The following is a 21,410-nucleotide window of genomic DNA, read 5'->3' as shown; positions in this document are numbered from 1 at the left end:
GATGATCCACAGTTAAGGTGCTGAGTCTGACCTCAGTTAACCTAACCTAGATACTCCCTCACAGTCATGCCTAGAGCCTGTCAAATTGACAGTCACTGATAACCATCACAGTGAAATAAGGACTTTCACCCAAGCCAGACAGGACCTCAGCATCTGCAAGCATTTTTGAATTGGGTCTGACCCTTGAGGTAGGGGAGCATGAGGACATAGCTGAACTTGGAGGAAGAAGGAAGCATACAAAGACACTATTTTGCTCTCTGAGTATTTACTGCAACAAAGCACTAAGCATCGCTTAGATTCCCTGTCTCACAGAAATGAGTGATTATGGGTGCTAATGGTAGATGCAGTCCACCTGAAAATGCAGAAAGAAGTCAGGAGAACAAAGAGCTTGGGATGTGTGTGAATGTGCGCAAGTGTGTAGGGCAACTATTAGAATGGAGTAACTGGAAGACCAGCAGAGACCAAGTAGAAGCACTCCAGAGTGTTCCTAGGTAAATATAGAATGTCCAGTTAAATTAGCCTTCCAGCAAACAATGGATCACTGTTCTAGATGCCTGGCTCCCTTTCTCATAGGGAATAGAATACAGCTAATTACTGTTTTCTGATTTGCATTTTGTTTTGTCTTGCAACACTAAGCTTAGATAATGTTTCGCGGCTGACAGTCTTGATCTAAAACCACTGATTCCTCAAAAAATTGTATGTCCTACAGATAAAGAAATAGGAGCAGAGCAACTCATGCTCTTGAAACAATCACTCTTAGGAACTGAGTTTGAAGAAGCCAGGCCCATTTTGTGATCAGAGAAGAAAAAAAAAAAATCACAGGCCTAATACACAAGCAGAGCCAACAGCTTGCTCTTTCCCGGCTGTCCTTCCATGCAGGAGGGACAGGGACCAAGGTCATAATTAATCATAATATGATTTATTTGTCTATACACAGCATATTCAATATAATTTGATAGCTGGGATGTAGTTATTTCATGGAAAAATTCATCTTGGTGTTTTCTCTTGGGTCTTCAGATGGTGTATAATAAATTAAATATTCTCATAAACTTTGTTGACATAAAGGGGAAGTTTCTGACTCAAGAAGGCAAACTAAGAAAATGAAGGCGAACAGTGTCCTTCCCTGTGTTATCACAGGAGGGGCCTCCTATGGCTGTTTGTTGCTAATGAATGAACACAGCCATACTTCAGGCTGGTCATCACTGTCTGCCTACCAAAAGGCCCCTCTGTAACCTCTGCATTTCAGATGTTCCCTGCTGGAGCATTTATCCTTTTAAAACCTGACCTTCAGCACATGGGTGATGACTCTCTTGTGTACCTGCTTCACGGACTTCTGTTTGCTCCAGTGGAGACGGTTTTAATGGGCTTGCTTTGCACTTGTGAACATGCTCTGTTGGCAAGGAAGTCCCTGAAGTGTCTGTCTCCTTCAATTTTCCATGATGCAAGGAAACTGGACTTTGTATGTCCTCCACTATACTCAAATTTTCCACCCTCCCAAATTCATTAAATGATTTCTAGGTGTGAACCTTGGGGTCTTCATCTGCTATTAGCTCAGGTGAGGACATATAACCCTAATCCTGATTTAATTATACAAAGACTGATGTGAAATGATCCTGCACTATCATTGATATCAATGTCCGTGCTAGTAAAAAATACAAAGAGCTACTGTTGTGTTAGCAACACTCAACAGCAAATCTGTTTGACTACTGTGTGGAGGTTAGGGTTCTGCGGGGAAGCAGAACCAAGAGGATGGGAAGGGAAAATGTTTATTTTAAGTAATTTCCCCATGCAACTCTGAAGATTGGAAAATCCAAGTTCTTCATGGCAGATGCTAGGTAGGTAGCTGAAGATTGAGAAAAAAAAAAGCTAATTGTGAGGTTAAAGACTAAAGACTATCATACTGGAGACCCAGGAAATAGCTCATGTTGTAGTAAAAAGCCCAAATGCAGCAAAATTCCCATTGATTTGAGAACTCTTGAGGTCAGTATTTTGTGATATTCAGCCCTTCAACTGGTTAGATGAAGCCCTTCTACATTGGAGATACTTGAGTTAGTGTCTACTGATTTAAATGTTAATTTCTTCCAAAAACACCCTCTCTTACCATGTCTTGAATAATGTGTGACCACATATATGACAGTGAGATCAAGCTACATAAAGTTAATAGTCACATAATATTAACCATCACATGTATACTATTTTATAACCATGCTAAAATAACATAATAACATTATTAGGTTCCACTAATTTTAGAAACCTAACCAGCAGAGATGCTTGCATACATCACATATGTATCATGCATAAGTCAATACTATATATGTATTATGTGGAATATACATATAAAAATACTGAGAGAAAGAGATAGACACTCATTGCAAAGAGAAGAATTGACTTGCAATGTTGTAAGTTTAGCTAGCCAAGCCTAAAAATCCAGGGGTGGTCATCAGGCAAGACATGCTGGACATCGTGGGCAGGAGAGGATACCACAGTCAATTGCTGGAGTTGTTTCTGGGAAATCTCAGCTCTACTTTGAAGACCTTTCAATCAACAAAGTCAGTATTAGTTTTCATAACTTCCTTTTCATAAAAAGCAGCTGGCTGTAGTGGGAAATCACGTTTACAGAATGTCTAGACTGGTGTTTTATTGATTGATGTGTACAATGGGCTAACCATGCTGGATACATGAACTTGAACATCACAAACATTTAAAACAACAAACACAGTGCCTGGCACATGTGTGTGTGGATCATTTCTGGCAAGGATAGTAAGATAAATGAGTGCCAACTATCTGAACTTATATGTGAGCCCGTATATAGGTAGTAAGGTATATGAGAGTTGACTATATGAATCTATATCTATCTCCATGTATATTTTGTGTTAAGAAGCTTGTGATACAATTGAAAAAAAAACTGCAATTCCATGAATTTATATGACTAGGCAAAACCACACACCACCAACTTTCACTCCCAACACCTAGAACTTACTGACCACAGTCCTAAGAGCTTTAAATTCATTCTATATTTAATTTTCATATACCTGTAAGAGAGAAATATTACTTGTACTTTATAGTACAGACGGCTGAGTGTAGGAAGTTTCAACTGTTCGATAAAGATTATGTAGCTAGCAAGTGCAAAGGCCAGGCTACTCCTGTGGGATGGTCCAGCAGGCTTAGCCAAGATGGAAAGAACTATGTGGCAGGAGGGACATGGTGACAGGGACAGCCATATGGGGGGTGGAAACAAGCCCACCTTATTACTGAGGGAAGACTTCAGCAGATAGAAGTGTGTGTGCATGTGCGTGTGCGTGTGCGTGTGCGTGTGCGTGTGCGTGTGTGTGTGTGTGTGTGTGTGTGTGTGTGTGTGATTTGTAGAGAATGTGAGGTTTTACATGTTCATGTAGCTTTTCAGGACACATTCTTATTGTTTTCTCAAGTCCCTACACTGTCAGGAAAATCTCAGGAAAAAAGGAGGATTTGAGTATCTGAAAGCTGCTCATTCAATTTGGCCAAGGCAGTTTTTTGGGTGCAAAATTTATAAAATGCCTTGAAAGTATTTTCCAGGGCACATTCAGTGACTTCACTCAGCCCAGCTTAAATGGTCTATTCTGGTTTTGAGTTCATAAAGCCCCTCTCTCTCCCCCTCATTTCCCTGTTCAGGTCCACATCCAGATAAAACAGCTAACTCAAATATAGTGTAAAAATGCAAGTCCCCTTTAGCCCAGCCTTTCATGCTGTGCCCCAAAGTGTGCCTGGGTGTTGAAAGTGAGAAGATGTGGGGCTGGGGGCAGCATGTTTTTCCAGGGCCATTTATGGGAGCGGGCACTCTCTGGAGCTTTTAGTGGGAACCCTCGCCTCGTGGCCCAGTGGAAGTCATTCAGGATGGTGCCCATGCTCAGTGGTCGGTGGAGAGCTGGAAAAGCTGCCAAAGTCAGCAGCTGGAGCAATAGAGTAAATCAAGTTAAGAGGGAACAGGACAAGATTTTGGAAAGGGAGAGGAGGCACAGGTCAAACCTTCAACCAGACCCACAGGGTGAGATGATGAGGTATAAATTGACTGGTATTCCCTAGGCTTAAGAAAGGCAGTCTCTCTGGGATTTATATCTGGTCCTTTGGTCCTGAATACTCTCACGTTCCTTCTTCCCTGCTTGCTGGCCTACCCAGTGGGCCTCAGGTGTGGGGGATTTAGAACAGGATCAGGTGCAAACCAGAAAGCTCTGGGTTTTGCATCTGTAAGTACATTTATCTAGCTGTCATCCTCAATTAGGACCACAGCACCCATAATGCAGCGCTTCCCCCCATACTGCCTGTGTAGAAAGACCATCTGGGCATCTCCAGTCTCTTTTTGCTGGTATCTTTAAGTCATTTTTCTTCATTTTTTTATAGACATCGATGGAACATGGCCATGCACATGTGTGAGCTTGGCACTCAGATGGTGGACACTTAGGACTCTGAAAATGGACTTGTGGCTCTAGGTAAGCACAGTGATTTGTTTGGTTTCAAGTGGTTCCATTATATGGGACAAGAAATTGAGGCTCAGAATTATTCTCACCTGGCTTGCCCATGATTACACAGCTAGAGCACAGCAAGCAGAGGGAGGTGTATAAATTGGTATAATTAACTCCATTTTATAGGTAGAGAAACTAAGGCTTATACAGGCTCACAAAATAATACAAGAATGCCCAGAGAGCTAATACCAGAACTAGGTCTTAAACTCAAGTCTCTTTGGCTCACACTGTTGCTGTACGTTGCCTGCCTAATATCTTGTCCTCTCCACTAATGTCCCCTAGAGTATGTCTAGCTAGTATTCAGGAAATGGGTGGCATGTTTTCTACTTTTTTCTGCCAACCATGCTTGCCAGGAGCACCCTACTCATTTATCCTTGTATTTCTGGATCAGCTAACTCACAATTGCCAGGTGCTGATTGGGTCAGGACCAAGCAAGGCCCTGAGAACTCACCTATGAATAAACTCTATGCCAGTCAGCCTTGGTTCTCACTCACTTCATGCCTAGCCCATTGCTGATCCTGGCAGATCCACCTCCATCCTGGCAGCCATGTCCTTCTCTCCTCTCAAGGGGACCATCCTATCTAGTATGCTCACCATCTTAGTCATGGCCTCCTACTGCTATTTTTCTGTTTACTAACCCCCTACCCTAAAGCAGCCAGAAAGAGTTAACTTTTTAAAAGAGTGTGTATGTATATATGCATGTGTGTGCATATATGTATGTGTGTGTGTGTGTGTGTGTGTGTGTACCTGTGGAAGCCAGAAGTGAGTGTTGGATACCCTGAAGTTAGAGTTACAAATGGTTTTGAACTCCCTAATGGCTACTTGGAACCAAACTCCAGTCCTCTGAAAGAGCAGTGAGCACTCTCAACCATGGAGACATCCCTCTAGATCCCAGAACGAGTTTCGCAAAAGCTGTATTAGAACACACTCCTTCTTCAAAAACCCTGATGGCTCTTTACTATGCTTAGAAAGGAGACAAACTTCCTGCTGTGATGGATAAGACCTTCCATAATCTGCCCTCCCATGTCTCCAGTAGCTCCTTTATGTTGTTAGTCACATGGAAGATACTTTTGCTCTTCTCATGCCCCAATGCTGTTCCTGCTTTGGGGACTTGGCCTCAACCATACACTTGCTGGTAAGGCTCTTCCTTGCAAAGGCACATGCTGGCTCATATATTCCTGACTTATGTAGATGACTGGAAGTATTTCTTGATATCCTACTCAAAGAGACCACCCTGTCCCTTGGAGTCCTCTATTTGAGTTCTCAGAATCAAGTATCTCCCTCTCTTACGAATAATGATTTGTTAATTTTCTTCCCATCATAATGTAACTTCAAGAAGTTAGGACTGTATCCATCCCTACAGCTGTCTGAACATTTGTCAGACAGATAAGATGGATAGCTATGGTTTCTGCTTTGTTAACCAGCTTTCCATTCTTGGGACAAAATATTTGCAAAGATCAACTAACAGTAAGAAAGATTTATGTTGTCTTAAGATTGTGGAGGTGCCAGTCAGTCCATGGTCACTTGCTTTGCTGTTTCTGTCTGTGATGAGGCTGAACATCCATCATGTGGCAAAAGTATATGGTGTAGCATTGTGGTAACCAGTATGGAGATAGGAAAGGAGGGAGGGAAGGAGGGAGGGAGTGGAGGCAGGGGAGAGAGGAGAAGAAGAAACATGAAAGGGAGTGTGGTGGTTTGAATAGCTATGGCCCCCATAAACTCATGTCTTTGAATAGTTGGCCCATAGGGAGTGGCACTACTAGGAGGTATGCCTTATTGGCACAGGTGTGACCTTGTTGGAGGAAGTGTGTCACTGTGGAGGTAGGCTTTGAGGTCTCGTATATGCTCAATCCAGGGTCAGTGGCTTTCTCTTCCTGCTGTCTACAGATCCAGATGTAGAACTCTCAGCTCCTTCTCCAGCACCATGTCTGCCTGCATACTGCCATTCTTCTCGCCATGATAATAATAGACTAAACCTCTGAAACTGTAAGCCAACCCTAAATAAATGTTTTCCTTTATAAGAGTTGCTGTGGTCATGGTGTCTCTTCACAGCAATAAAGCCCTAACTAAGACAGGGAGGAAGATAAAGACAGAGTTAAGGAGCAGGAATGCAGAAAGGGAGGACAGGAGGAGAGAGAGAATTGAGAAGGATAGAAAGAGAGAGAGAGGGGAGTGAGGGGGAAGGACAGGATAACCCCTTCAAGTGTACTCCTCCAGTGACCTACTTCTTCCAATGAAGGCACATTTCTACAGTGTCCAGTAGTTCAGGGACCTTTGCAAAGATGTATGCAGAAGTTCCTAACAGTTCGCTTAGCTATGAATCTATCATGGATGAGTTAATGCTGGCATTATCCAATTACCTGTGAACACTGGGGCACTGGAGACCACTTCATGTAGGACATGGACTTTAAGGGCACATTTGAGATCTAAACTGTAACATTTGTCTCTACAGCATTTATAATCTGGTTGAAGAGATTTTAAATTTTGAGCATTTCTTTCTTTAAAAAAATAATCTTTTATTAACTGTTCCCATATAATATACTTTGATCAATTTTTTTCCTTCAAAGTCTTCATAGATCCTCCATACCTCCCTATCCACCTGATTTCATATTCTTCCCCCTCTTTCTCAAAAATGGAAAGAAAAGAAAACAATCAAAACAAACTAAAAATAGAAAACAAAAACCACAAAACAAAAATCACACCAAAAACAAAACACCCCCAAATCAAAACAACAACAAAAACTTCACCCAGTATGAAATCTGTTTTGTGTTGGCCAACTACTCCTGTACATGGAGTCTGTCCTGGAGTGTGCTTGATATACCCAGTGACACTCCGTTGGAGAAAACTGGTTTTCCCCTTTCCCAATAGGTGTCAATTGCAAATGGTTTCTTGGTAAGGGGTGGGACTTTGTGTCCACATTCCCTTCTCATTGCTGAGATTTTTGTTTTTGAACCTGTGCAGGACTTGTGTGCTCTCAGAAGCCCATATATGAGTCGTTGAGCCCATATGTTTACTAGTTCTGTTGTGTGTGGAAGACACTGTTTCCTTGAAATCATCCACCACTGCTGGCTTTTGCAGTCTTTCTGTCTCCTTTTCTACGTAGGTCCCTGAACTTTGAGGGGACGGGTTTTTCTGAAGACATCCCATTTAGGACTGCGTACTTCCAAGTCTTACTCTCTGCACAGTCTCCTGTTGTGAGTCTCTGTGTTACTTCCCATATACAGTACAAAGAAGCTTCTCTGGTGAGGGCTGACCAAGATACACATCTATGGGTATAGCAGAATGTCATTAGAAATCATTTAATTGCTATATTCCATTAGCAGAAGAAATGTATTTGGTTTTTCCCTCGGCCCATGGCCTATCTAGTCACAGGTTTTTGCCTACACAAGCATGTTAGGCATGGGTTCCATCTCATGGAGTGGGCCTTAACTCAAATCAGATATTGCTTGGTTATTCCCACAAGCTTTGGGTCATTATTTTTAATATCAACAGATTCTTGACTCAAATGATTTCTGAGCTTCCTGATGGCTGCACTCTTTCAGCACTCTTTGATTGGCTAGTCACTGTGAGTGAATGCTACAATGCTACAATGTAGAATACAGATAGCTGAGATTTCCGCCTGCACAAAGTCAAAGACACAAGCCTTGGTGTCATCTGTGAATTTGCATTTGAAAGTCCTTTCCTTATCCATGGAATTTTGTAGAATATATCCAACTCTATTGTCTAGAATCATGAAATCTTTTTTTTCAAATTTAATTTTATTTTACAATACTATTCAGTTCTACATAACAGCCACAGATTCCCTTGTTCTCCCCCTTCCTGCTCCCCTCCCCTTCCCCCCAGCCCACCTCCCATTCCCACCACCTCCAGATCAAGGCCACCCTCGAGGACTGAGATCGACATGATAGACTCAGTCCAGGCAGGTCCAGTCCCCTCCTCTTAGATTGAGCCAAGCGTCCCTGTACAAGTCCCGGGTTTCAAATAGCTATCTCATGCAGCAAGCCCAGGACCTGGTACCACTGCCTAGATGCCTCCCAAACAGATCAAGCCAGTCGACTGTCTCACCTATTCAGAGGGCCTGATCCAGTTGGGGGCCCCTCAGCCTTTGGTTCATAGTTCATGTGTTTCCATTCACTTGGCTATTTGTCCCTGTGCTTTATCCAACCTTGGTTTCAACAATTCTCGCTCATATAAACCCTTCTCTTTCTCGCTAATTAGACTCCCAGCGCTCCACCTGAGGCCTGCCTAGTAGTGGATGTCTGCATCCAGATTCCTCAGTCCTTGGATGGGGTTTCTGGCACAACTATTAGTGTGTTTGGCCATCCCATCACCAGAGTAGGTCAGTCCCGGCTGTCTCTTGGCCATTGCCAGCAGTCTTTTGTGGGGGTATCTTTGTGGATTTCTGTGGGCCTCTTAAGCACTTTGTTTCTTCCTTTTCTCATGTGGTCTTTATTTACTATGGTCTCCTATTGCTTGTTCTCCCTCTCTGTTCTTGATCCAGGTGGGATTTCCTGCACTCTTTCCCTTGACCCTCGCCATTCATTACTCCCACTCATGTCCAGGCTGTTCATGTAGATATCATCCATTTCTCCGTCATTGGGTGATCCCCGTGTCTTTCTTGGGGTCCCGTTTTCCAGGTAGCCTCACTGGTGATGTGAGTAGCAGTCCAGTCATCCTTGTTCCACATCTAGCATCCTCCTATGAGTGAGTACATACCCTATTTGTCTTTCTGAGTCTGGGTTACCTCACTCAGGATGATTTTTTCTGGATCCATCCATTTGCCTGCAAACCTCATGATGTCATTGTTTTTCTCTGCTGAGTAGTATAGAATCATGAAATCTTTTGAAGTAAGGTAAATTAAGTTTGAAAACAACATAAATTCCAGAGAGGTAGACTAGTATGGGAAAAGATAAACTTATGTGTAACCCCTACACACCACAGATTTAGTATGATGATAATTTAGCATTTAGTATGATGATAATTATACCACCTGTAATTTTGATGTAGAATATGAACTCAATCTGTCTCTATTGATAGTTTCAGAATATTTCTAAGGTTTTGTATTAGTGGACACATACAAAGTGATATGTTTGTAGAACAGGAAGAACTGATGAGGAAATACTGAGGAAGATGAGGGCTCTGATTGAGTGGGTTGGTGGGGGCCTCTGTGAACCACAGTGGAAGGGCTTGTGCAATGGGAGGGTTTAAAGAAAGAAGGCTCTTGATACAAGCTGCATTTGGGGCATCTCACTTGTGCACTCCCCATGTGGAGCCAAGAGGACAGGGTCCACCCGTGGTCTTGGTAAGAGTGGAACGGGGGAGAGACTAGAGAGCAGGCAGCAGTAACACATGGACCAGTCACATGGAAGAGAAGAAAAGGGGAGATTCTGTTAGTAGAATATGTAGGACTTTCCTGCAGTGACTCTGGACATCCTAACATATAAGAACCACATCTAATTAAAGACATACCCAAAGGCATCAGAAAAGCTTTACAAACATAGGAGACAAGGCTAGATGCTCAGTATGGTATACTGGTATGATTAACTCCTTTCCTAAGAAGAGATGATGGCGATTTGATGACTTTATTTCAAGGAGAGGGAGGGAGGAGGTGTCAGTAAATCTCTCTCTGCCCAAACAAGCATGTTTAACTTCAATTATGGCTGCCTTTGGAGAACTGTGCAGGTCTTTTAGTGTGTTTCAAAGTATTTTACTTAGACATTTTGGAAAAACATACATCTCTATTCATGGCAATGGTTACCATTCTGATTTATACACTCTGCTTCACTGTAAATCATTCAAAACTCAAAAATTAAATTTTATGAAATAACACTTCAATGGCTCTATGCCTGGGCAAAGGGCAGGGGGAATAAAATTTTTCTTGCTGCCAATTATCACTGAATTTCTTTCCATTATGTCTTTTTTTTTTAAAAAAAAAAATTGAGTCAATGGTTCAAGTTCATATGTAGGTATAGAGAGGAAGGCACACAAATGCTCTGTTAGGAGAAACATTCAAAACTTGACTTAAAATGTTATACTTTTCACAATTAGTTCAATCTTATTTATCTTTAGAATTATGTATCCAAGCATACTAAAAGTTTAATATACACCACCATGTTTAAAACATAGATGGATGTCTGGGGGTTGAGGGTGGGGGGGCTGGTCACTTAATTGCCTGGCATGCAGGCATGGATTATTCCATTATACCTACAGAAGCAGGAATGGGTTCTTATACAGATGTACTCACTCTTTCCTGATGTTGCTTAATTTTCTTTTCACAGATGTTTTTCTCCCCCCTCCTAAAGGAGGATGGGATTAGTTAGGTTTCCTCATTTTGGAATGAAAAGAAGTCATCTTTTCTGAGGGACTACTCTTCTGTAGGGCCTGTGCCAGCTGCTCTACATGCACGTCTACTGAGTTTCTCCATAATCCTGGGAATTGATTCTTCAGAATCCCAATTCTATAGATGATAAAACATGGCCAGAGAGTTCCACAGACATAAATGAATGTGCCTTTACTAATTCCCTTGTTGAAATCACTTTTCCCTAAGCATTAGGAGGTAGAGCCCTTTAGAGTTGATTAGATCATAAGATGGATTCTTCCTGAATGGGATTCGGATCCTTGTAACAGAGACTCCAGACAGCTCCCCTGACCTTTTTGTCACATGTGGACACAGCAGGAAAATGTCATCTATGAGGAACAGTCTGTCTCCAGTTCCAGATTCTGTCAGCACCTTACTCTTAGACATCCTAATCTCCAGACTCTGAGTATTATATTTATGTTGTTCATAAGCCATCATCTATGTTATTTTGTTATAGCAATATGATAGGTCTAAGCCACTAAGTACCACACATATTTAAACTATGAAATCAAGATTTGATGTAAACAACTCATTTGGTATCACCCTGTACAAAAGTTCTTCCTTGGAGCCTATGATGTCCTTAACCATGGGTTTTGACTCTGCTTACAGTACAGATCAGACTTCAGGTTCATTCAAGAGAGCAGTCAATTACCCTGTAAACACTCTTTGCACTTTTGTACCAGCAGATATATCTTACCTGGAGGGCTGGTAGTATAGCACACAGAGTCCAATGTTGAGTATTTCCATTGATGTCTTTTCTCCTCTAGCAACCTGTATAACACCTTCCAATACCATGAAAACTGGCCATCAGGAAGGGAGTTATCAACAATGTTGTCATCTCAATATTGATTTCTCTATGTCCTGCAAGCAAAGTGGATGGTGTCCTTAGTTATATGGTCTTACCATCTGTTATGGTGTGTAACAAAAAGCAGTGACAATACTCTGTATTATTTTGGGTACCTCTGGGGCTCCCCTGATCAAGAGCTTAGGAGGTAACCAATGCCTGACACTGAGATTTTCTTAGTTACTCATTCTTTTGGAAGCAGAATTGTTCACCCATGCAGGGTACCTATGCTCAAATTCCTCAAAAAACATTTTGTAAATTATCTTACAAATTATTGGGGCTTTATAAGGCTTTATCACATATCCTTGGTTTTGGTTAATCCACACTCTAGCCCATCTTCTTCAATCCCCCTCCTCATCCTCACTTAAACCTCTGATATCCAACGTCCCATTTTCATACCATGTGTGTTGTTCTATTATCCCTCCCTTATATTTTTTATTTGGGTCTCAAGATAATAGGTTTCCCAAGGGGAACACTCCTCCACTGTTGGTGGGAGTTAACCACTCTGGAAATCAGTATGGCAACTTCTCAGAAAATTGGGAGTCAATCTACCTCAAGACTCAATGATATTACTCTTGGGCATATATCCCAGGGGTGCTCAGTCATACCACAAGGACACTTGTTCAACTATGTTCATAGCACCATTATTCATAATAGCCAGAACCTGGAAGCAACCTAGATGCCCCTCAACCAAAGAGTAGATAAAGAAAATGTGATACATTTATAAAATGGAGTATGACTCAGCTATAAAAAACAATGACATGAAATTTGCAGACAAATGAGTGGAACTAGAAAATATCATCCCAAGTGAGGTAACCCAGACTCATAAAGACAAACATGGTATATACTCACTCATAAGTAGATACTAGATGTAAAGCAAAGGATAATCAGACTACAACCCACAGCTCCAGAGAAGCTAGGAAACAAGGATGACTTTAAGAGGGATGTTCAGATTACCTTGGAAAGGGGAAACAGGGGAGATCTCCATGAGTAAACTGCATATGAGGGGTGGCAATAGAGGGGAGAGGATGGAGAATGAGAACATGAGGAAATGAGATGGTCAAGCTGGGGGAGGAATGGAGTGGAAGAACAATGAAAGAGATATCTTGATAGAGGGAGACATTATGGGGTAAGGGAGAAACTTGGTGCTAGGGAAATTCCCAGGAATCCACAAGGATGACCCCCGATTAGACTACTAGCAATAGTGGTGAGGGTGCCTGAACTGGCCTACTCTGGTAATCAGATTGGTGAATACCCTAACTGTCATTATAGAGCCTTCATCCAGTAACTGGTGGAAGCAGATGCAGAGATCCACAACCAAGTATCAGACTGAACTCTGGGAGTCCAGTTGAAGAGAAGGAAGAGGGATTATATTAGCAAGGGGATCAAGATCATAATGAGAAAGTCTACAGAGACAACTGAACCAAGCTCATAGGAACTCATGAACTTTAGACCGACAGCTGTAAAACTTGCATGGGACTGGATTAGACCCTCTGCATATGGGAGACAAGTTGTGTAGCTGGGTCTGTTTGAGGGACCTCTGGCAGTGTGACCAGGATCTATCCCTGGAGCATGAGCTGGCTTTCTGGATCCCATTACCTATGGTTGAACACCTTGCTCACCCTTGAGGCAGGGGGGAAGGGCTGGATCCAGCCTCACCTGAATGTATCAGGCTTTGCTCTCCCACCACGGGAGAACTTACCCTTTTGGAGGAAGAGATGAGGGATGGGTCAGGGGTGGGAGTTAGGTGGGGGTGGGGGAGTGGGAGGAGGAATGAGAGGGGGATCTGTGGTTGGTATGTAAAATGAATAAAATTTTTTTAAATAAAAAAACATTTAGTTAAAAAAAAAGATCATAGATTCCCAAGAAGTTTCTTCATGAACACTTTATTTTGACCAACCCTTCCCCATCCTTTATTTATCACCAGTACTCCACTACCTTTCACAAGCACATATTTATACCAACTTCCCTAAGTTATCAACATATCCTTTTATATACATTATTCCTTCTTTAAGAAGGATCTACAAAGAGTTGGAGTCACAGAGGGGCTGGGAAGATGGTTCAGTGGGTAATAGTGCTTGCTGAACAAGTATGAGGCTCTGCATTCGTATCCCCAACACTCACATAATGAGCCAGGCGTGGCTGTATATGCTTGTAACTCCTGTACTGTGTGGATAGAGAAAGAGACATCACTGGAGCTGGTTAGATACCAGCATAGTCAGAAAAAATGCAAACTCCAGGTCCAGTGAGAGATACTATCTCAGGGGACTAAGTAACAGTACAGGCCACTTAACATCCTCCTCTGGCCTCGGTGCCTACAAGCTCACATATGTGTGCATATACCATGCATATATATATCACATATACACTACCAACAACAACAACAAAAGAAAATATCTCCAGGGAGAATAACTTAAAAATGAATGAAAAACTTTAGACCAGCAGAATATAGCAATAGGAAGGCAGCTAGTACTAGAAATAGGGTTGACAGGAAGGAATTTACTTTGTTATATTGTGCTTTGCAAGAAAGCTGCTAATGTGACTAAAGTTTTGGCAGCTTGGTGATGCCATTTTCTCTAGTTTGCTACTTTTTAATATGGCAGTCCTTTTGACAAAATTGTGATTTTTTTTTCCATGTGCATGTCTTACCTCCTTGATTAGGAGTTTCCTCAGGGCAGGTAGGGCTGTTGATGCAGTTATCATTGTACCAAATGCCTTGGAAATTAAAGTGATCAGAATAAGTGAATGATGAGTGGAACAACTACATGTTTTTTGGAAAAACATTTAGTATCAGTCCTATTTTACAGAAGGTGAAGAAGACTCTATGTCAAAATGAAGCTGTCAGACCCCATGCCAGTACTTCCTTCTCTGGCTCTTCATGCTCTCCTGTCCCTGGTCAGCCGGTCAGCAAGTGCTGATTGATGAATGAGCTTGTCCAGATAAGGCTGAGCTTCTCTTTGCACACATCACATTTGGCTGCAGTGTATATCCTGAGACACAGCACAGTGAGATGCTCACTTCCTTTTGTGTATTTCTTTCCTCACAGCTAAGATGTCGATGTCTTTTGGCCCTTGTTCTTCCTTCCACAATCACAATATTGTTTAACAGCTTTCCTGGAAGGACAACCACACCAGCCAATAACTACTAAACAGAGAATATCACTGAGTGCATGAATCTTGTGGCATTTATGTAGAGCGTCATCCAGAACACACATTGCTAAGTTCTACAAACAATTATGGCTCTGGTGTAGTTATCTTCCAGAATGATTTTGCAGCCCATTTTGCCTTGAATGACTAGAAACACCCTTACATACTATGTACCTTAGCCCAGTAGTCCATGGCAACCCAAATATTGCAAATACTCTTAATTTTTATGTTTAATTTTTTTTCAAGAAAAATTTGAACTCTGGTCTAAGGAATCAAAGTTATTTTCTACTAGCAAAAATTATACTGGAACTTTTAACCTTGGTCTCATGCAATCCAGGCAAGGAGCATATCCATCTTTTTTTTTGTATTTTTAATGCAAAGGAAGTATTTATTTTATGAGGACAATTAAATGGGTTTCCTATGCAATGAGCTCTCTAGAACACAGACCATGTATGTTACATAAAACAGACAAACTTCCACGCCAAGGGAATCTCTGGTCTTTTCACGTGCCTTCTCACCCTTCTGCACTTCCATCATGACTGAGTGATGCTTTTGCCTCTGGCTGGAAAATTCATAAATCTGAGGGGAGGAAGAGGTTGACTTCTTGGCTGTTTTCTCTCTCTCAGAGACTCATGGCTCATTTATCAAAGGGCTCCTCTCTAAGAACAGGCCTGTATCACCTCAACCTCCTTGCAGGGTTTCCGTGAGCTTTCCCTGTCTTCCCTTTGGTTTTTGAAGGCCAATGCATGCAGCTCCTGGAGTGGAGGGGATTTACAAGGTTAATGGGAAACTTCCAGGAGGTGCAAACTTTTGCCAGAGTGTGCATTGAGTGGGAAGGGAGGACTATGTGGGGACTTTGCTATGAAGGGGTGCTTACACTGAGATGGGCAGGGTGAGTGGACAGACCTGTGTTTTGAGAAGGTCTGATTTAGGCAGTTACTCAGAGCTGTGTGGCTTTAGGACAACCCATGGAATCCTGACTATGGAATTTTATCTGTGGGTTTCAAACATTTCTCTGCAATGTTCAGAGCCCCAGGATTTATGATAAACAAATTTATCTTTGCTGCACTTCCAATTTCCCAAGGAGACCAAGAGAACCCCGGAGGTCAGATCCAGCAGAGAAACATTCCAGTTTTCTTCTTCACCTTACTTTGCAGATCTCCTCACTTTTCCTGGATCTGGGGACCACCTGTTATCACTCTCATGGCCTGGGGATTTCTTCCCTTGTTCTCTATCAGCATTGCTGGATTTTGTGGACCCACAGTGCAATAGTTTTGAAGCTTTTGTTCCCAGTTTGACTTAGTTTTGGCTTAGCTTTGTAGTTTTGAGTCAGTTACTTGATCCCCAGTTTTACTGCCTATAAAGGGGGATTAATAATTCTGAATTTGGTAAGTCACTGTGTGGATGAAACAAGAGCATATGGAATGCTTCACATGTAGTAGGCACTCCACGAGCCTTTTTCCCCCTTCATGTGACCCTGAAAGAAAAGTTTGAGTCAGAGGACTGCGTGATCAGGTGTGTTTCATTCTGGCCGGTCTGCATTCGAGGTTTGTGTTAGCTATTTCTTTCTCTGTAGCCAGTTACAGAAATGTATTGCTTCATAGTTTCTGCGGGTCAGGTTCAAGCATGGATTAGCAGTATCCTCAGGTTTTATTATGGGGCTGCAATCAGAGTCAGTCAGGGCTGAAGTCTTATCTGAAAGCTCACCCAAGGAAGCATGCAAGTCCTAATTCATGTGACTGTTGGCAAGATTCAATAATTCACAAGTTACTGTAGACTGGACATCTGTTTCCTATTGGCTTTTGTCTTGAAGCCAGATTTCATCTGTTGCTGTGAGAGCATTTCCATAGGTGATTTGCTTCATCCAAACTACCAAAGAAAAGAGTCCATCAACACGATGGAAGTCAGACTCTCATGTGCTCTATTTGTGGAAGTGGCAGCCCACCATATTTTTGGTATTCTGTTGGTTGGGAGGATGGCCTCTAGGAGTCAAGATAGCACAAAAGAAGGTAGAAATCACTGTTTGGGGGGCATCTCACCATCAACTCGACTCTGAGCACATGCACAAGAGAGACTAAAGCTAACATTCGGAACAAGGGTGATGACAATCTATGACAACAGGCATATAGATCTGCCATCTGGTTGGGGAAGGGATGCAGGAGGAGTTAATATAGAGGAAAGATGCTGGTGGTTACTTATTTGTTGGCATTCAGCTGGCAAATGAGTATGGCATGACTGGGCTTCCTGGCCAGGGTGTTACCCTTGATCCATTCTTGAGCTTCGAAGTATAAGCAAACGTTTCATTGCCCAAATTGATAATAGGATGAGGTCACAGGAAGGAAAGCCTCAAGGGTGGGGGGCATCTCTGCAGTATCTTAGGTATCCTGTTGGTTTGGGGTTTGAATATTCTGACTTAAGACTTACCTCATGTCTTCTTTTAAATTAGTTAATATGGAAATACACACACACACACACAGTACTTAAGAGAGAGTACTAGCAGTTTTAAGGTGTGTGTAATCTGCAAGTGTTAGGAATGTGTTAGGAATCTATGCTACAAGTAGGCCTTTCCCTTCTCTATGAAGAGCCCAGTGCAAAGAAGGCTCAACGCGTGAGACTTTGAATGCCTCCTCTGTGAGGTACAAGTTCTTCCTTCAAATGAAAGCATTGGCTGAGATAAACACATGCTTTGCTCTTTGTCTGGTGTGTTTGTGGTGAGGGAAAAAAAGACACTGTTAATAATTTTCCCAGGACAATAGCTCAGAACTGGCGCTGTCTAGGTCAAACCAGAAGCTGTGTCCACTCCAACTTTGCATTAGTTCTCTGCGGAACGGTTACTAAACATCTTCTATATATCACTCCCACACTTGTCATATAGTTTACATGCCCCAATATGTTGAAGTGATCTGTTTGGTAACAGAAATCTATTCAGCCAGAGAGCAGAATGAAATCCAGTCATTTACAGCAAAATGGGTGGAAATAAATGACATTATGCTAAATGAAGCAAGTTAGACGCTGAAAGACAAACACCACATGTTCTTTATCTTACAGGGAATGTAAAATTCAACCTGAACATAGAATAGGAATCACCAGAGGGTAGAAAGCATAGTGGGATAGTATCGACTCCATTAATAATCCAATTAATATGTTGGTAAATTATAGGAAAAAATTAAAAAATTTTTCTGAGTAAAGTTCGGGGTTAGTTGTATTTCAGGAAAAACTTTGGACATGCATCTGGGAAAGAATGAGATGCAGCTTCTAAAGGATTTCTCTAGAAGATTCGTGAAATGACACAAATCTGAGAATTGTCTTGCTTTTATTATAAATATATGAAGTCGCTCTCATCTTCATCTTCCATATATTTACTAGACAGTAAATGTAGCACAATGTAACTTTATGGAATGATAAAATGTCTATAGCATAAAACATTTTGATATAAACTTGAATTTCCTTGGGAGGAAGCTGTGTTCCTATGCGGCCGGGGCGGGGGCGCGCGCGCGCGCGCGGGGGGCGGCGGGGGGGGGGGGGGGGTGTTGAAGTGCCTCTCGTTCTTTGTTCCCGTCAAGGCCAGGCTGTATCACAGTCTGTCCCAGGCTCTGCTGAGGACAGTGTCCTGAGGAAGGTGTAGTGAACCTTTCTGGCTTTTCAGTTTTCATAGGATCTTGTGGTTGGGTTTTGTATCGCCTCCCCAGGGAGGGAGAGGGGAAGCTTGCAGGGACTGGCAAGTCTACAGCATTTGCCAGGCAGGGTGAGGCTCTCCCGGCTCCAGGCCTGTGCTTCTTTCACAGGCACATGTAGCTCCAATTGATATTAAGGGTCAGGCGAGGTCCTTTATGGGCCTCAGGATGTAAAGCTTCTTCTTGCCAGGGGAGCTGTTATGGCTGGTATCACAGGGTTTATGGTCCCCAGGAACCGTGTCCTGGGGCTTTTGAGTTTAAATGGAGGCGATTCATAGGCTCCAGAAGACCTGTAATATTTGTAAGAATCGCAGCACTGGCTCTCAGGTGCCTCAAATCAAGCCTTGGGTTTTCAGCTGTTGTAGGATTCAGGCTGTCAACATGAGCTCTCATTTCTGGTAAAGACCAGAGAGCTAAATAAAAATCTTAGCATTGGGCTAAAGAGGCAACTCTCTAGACTGCTTCAAAACAATGAAAAATGACCTTTCTTCTTAATATCCTCCTACCTCTTAAACTGAGACAAGACTTTCCAGAGAAATGTGGATGTTGAGAAACTATAGTAGATAACACAGTTTTGGAGAACAAACGAAGTATCAAATGTTTAGCAGGAACTGGCCGGGAACTGTGTAACTAACTCTTAACTTTATGTTTATGATGGTTTAGATATGTGTGTCTCTGTGTGTATCTGTGCCTATTGATGTATTCCTATGTATATACGTCTATGAATGCCCATGTTATATGTGTAGATAAGTGTATGTTGCTATATCTTTGTGCATACATGTGTGTATGTCTGTGTGAATTTACACATGTATCTATGGAAACTTATCTTTTTATGTGCATATGAGAATGTGCATGTTTTTATGTGTATATATGAGGTGTTTGTTAATTTGTATGTATGCATGAATATGTATACGTTTATGTCTATATGACTGCATGTGTTTGTGTGCTCATGTGTTTATACATGTATGTAATTATTTCCACTTTCACTAGAGCATTGGAGAACCCTATTTGAGAAGCAGACTGGGAATGCAAAGGCCGAAGAATTATCAAGTGCGAAGACCTTGAGTTAGAGCCAAGTGTGATACGTGAAAGGAATGTATTGAAGGGCAGGGTTGCAGAACCCAGTGGTCCCTGTCAGGTAGAGGGAAATGAGAGGAGGAGGCAGGCCTATACACCCCAGAACCTAGTGGAAACTGTATGGATTTGCATTTAAGCTAAACCTGTTGGATGCCATTTGAGGTTTTGAGTAGAGAAATGATATATTCTAATTTATACTAAACAATTATAACTTTGGCTTTTGGGAGGTGGGAGAGGAAGCAGAAAGGGCAGTTAGCCTCCTGAAAGCTTTAGTAGGAATTTGGAGTAGGGATGGGGTACTAATGATGTGGGGCATGGACTGGATTTGCAGTCTGCCTTGGGGCTTGACAATTATGGTGATGAGGCATATGTGAGAGGTGGGAGTAAGAGAAGATAAGAGATTGTGTGCATCCTACAGTCAGCTGATTCGATTTAGAACAGTAGCCGCTGTAACTTAACTTCGGTCACTAACTTCAAGCACAAGGTCTTGTGAGTGGCCTCAAACTAGCTTTGAGCTGATAGTCAGGAGACACACACACACACACACACACACACACACACACACACACACACACACACACACACATTTTCTTAGATTTGGGAAGGTATGTAAGCCTGGTAGAGGCATGTGTTGAGAAGATGAGGCTTAAGAAAGAATTAGAATAATTCAGGCAGGTAAGAAAAAGTTCTCAGTATTTCCTGTTTCTTCCTCTGGGCATACCAAAAGCATGTTCACCTCTTCCCAAGGATAGCTTGTCCTCTACCTTTCAAGGTTCCATCACCTTTCACCAGTGTCACAGGCTGGCATCCAACCTTCGACTCATGGTGTTTGAGGAGGGGGCATTTAAGATCTAAGCCACACAAGGGCAATTCTTTTGGACATTAGAAGATGAGTAAAAAGTCCTTCAAGTTGGGATGAGAGGAGGTGATGAATTCCAAGTAGAAAAAAGGTCAAGCAGACAGACACACAGAGCCTAGAGGAAGGGCATGCTCAAGACTAATATGTGCTGAAGGCCTAGGGCAAGTAGAGATGAAGTACCCTGGGACAAAATTGTATGGTTCTAGTGCACTGGGCTTGTGACAAAGCCTCTGAGGCCATTTGTACAAAATGGTTAGTTGGATAAGCTTACTTGTCAGCTGTGGGCACAGTCAGAAGCTGCCTTCTTGCTTGCTGGAGACTTGAGTTAACATGGAGTCTTGCATGGACAGCGAACAAAAGAATCTGTAGCCTTAGTTTGCTTCCGTGTTGTGATACTCTGAAAAACATAACATAACAAAACAACAACAAAAAACCCAACCCACACAACTTCAGGGACTGTGGTGGTTGAAATGAGAATGCCCTCTACAGGCCCATAGTTTGAATACTTGGTTCTCACTTGGTGGAACTGTTTGTGAAAGATTGGGAAGTGTGGGCTTGTTGGAGAGGTGTGGTATTAGGGGCAGGTTTTGAGGTTTCAAAGACTTCTACCATTTCCAGTATCTTACTCTCTATCTCCTTCACATTTGAGGATCAAGATGTAAGCTCTCAGCTACTGCTCCAGTGCCATGCTTGCTGCCATGCTCCCTGCCATGATGGTCATGGACTCTAACCTTTGGAAATTGTAAACCTCAGATATACTCTTTCTTCTCTAAGTTACCCTGGTCATGGTGTCTTATCACAGCAAAAGAAATGTGACTAAGACAGGCAGAAAGGGCTTAATTTGGCTTATAGTTCCAGGAGGGTACAATCTATAATGGGAAGACATAGCAGTCGGCCCAGAAGAAGTGGTGTTAGGAACAGGAGGCTGATTGGTCACATTGCATTCATACTCA

At 42.3% G+C, this 21,410-nt stretch overlaps 1 long non-coding RNA gene across 1 annotated transcript in view; it reads left to right on the top strand.

Annotated features, from left to right (window-relative positions):
• Positions 1-21,410, top strand: part of LOC121832747 (uncharacterized) — a 185,311-nt gene that overhangs the window by 107,434 nt on the left and 56,467 nt on the right. The window contains exon 7 of the long non-coding RNA XR_013042873.1: positions 4,378-4,466. This is a non-coding gene — a long non-coding RNA (uncharacterized LOC121832747). The remainder of the gene's footprint in view (positions 1-4,377; positions 4,467-21,410) is intronic.

The sequence above is a fragment of the Peromyscus maniculatus genome, chromosome 10 (assembly GCF_049852395.1).
Source record: "Peromyscus maniculatus bairdii isolate BWxNUB_F1_BW_parent chromosome 10, HU_Pman_BW_mat_3.1, whole genome shotgun sequence".
Lineage (NCBI taxonomy): Eukaryota > Metazoa > Chordata > Mammalia > Rodentia > Cricetidae > Peromyscus > Peromyscus maniculatus.
This window is presented reverse-complemented; position numbering and strand designations above follow the sequence as displayed.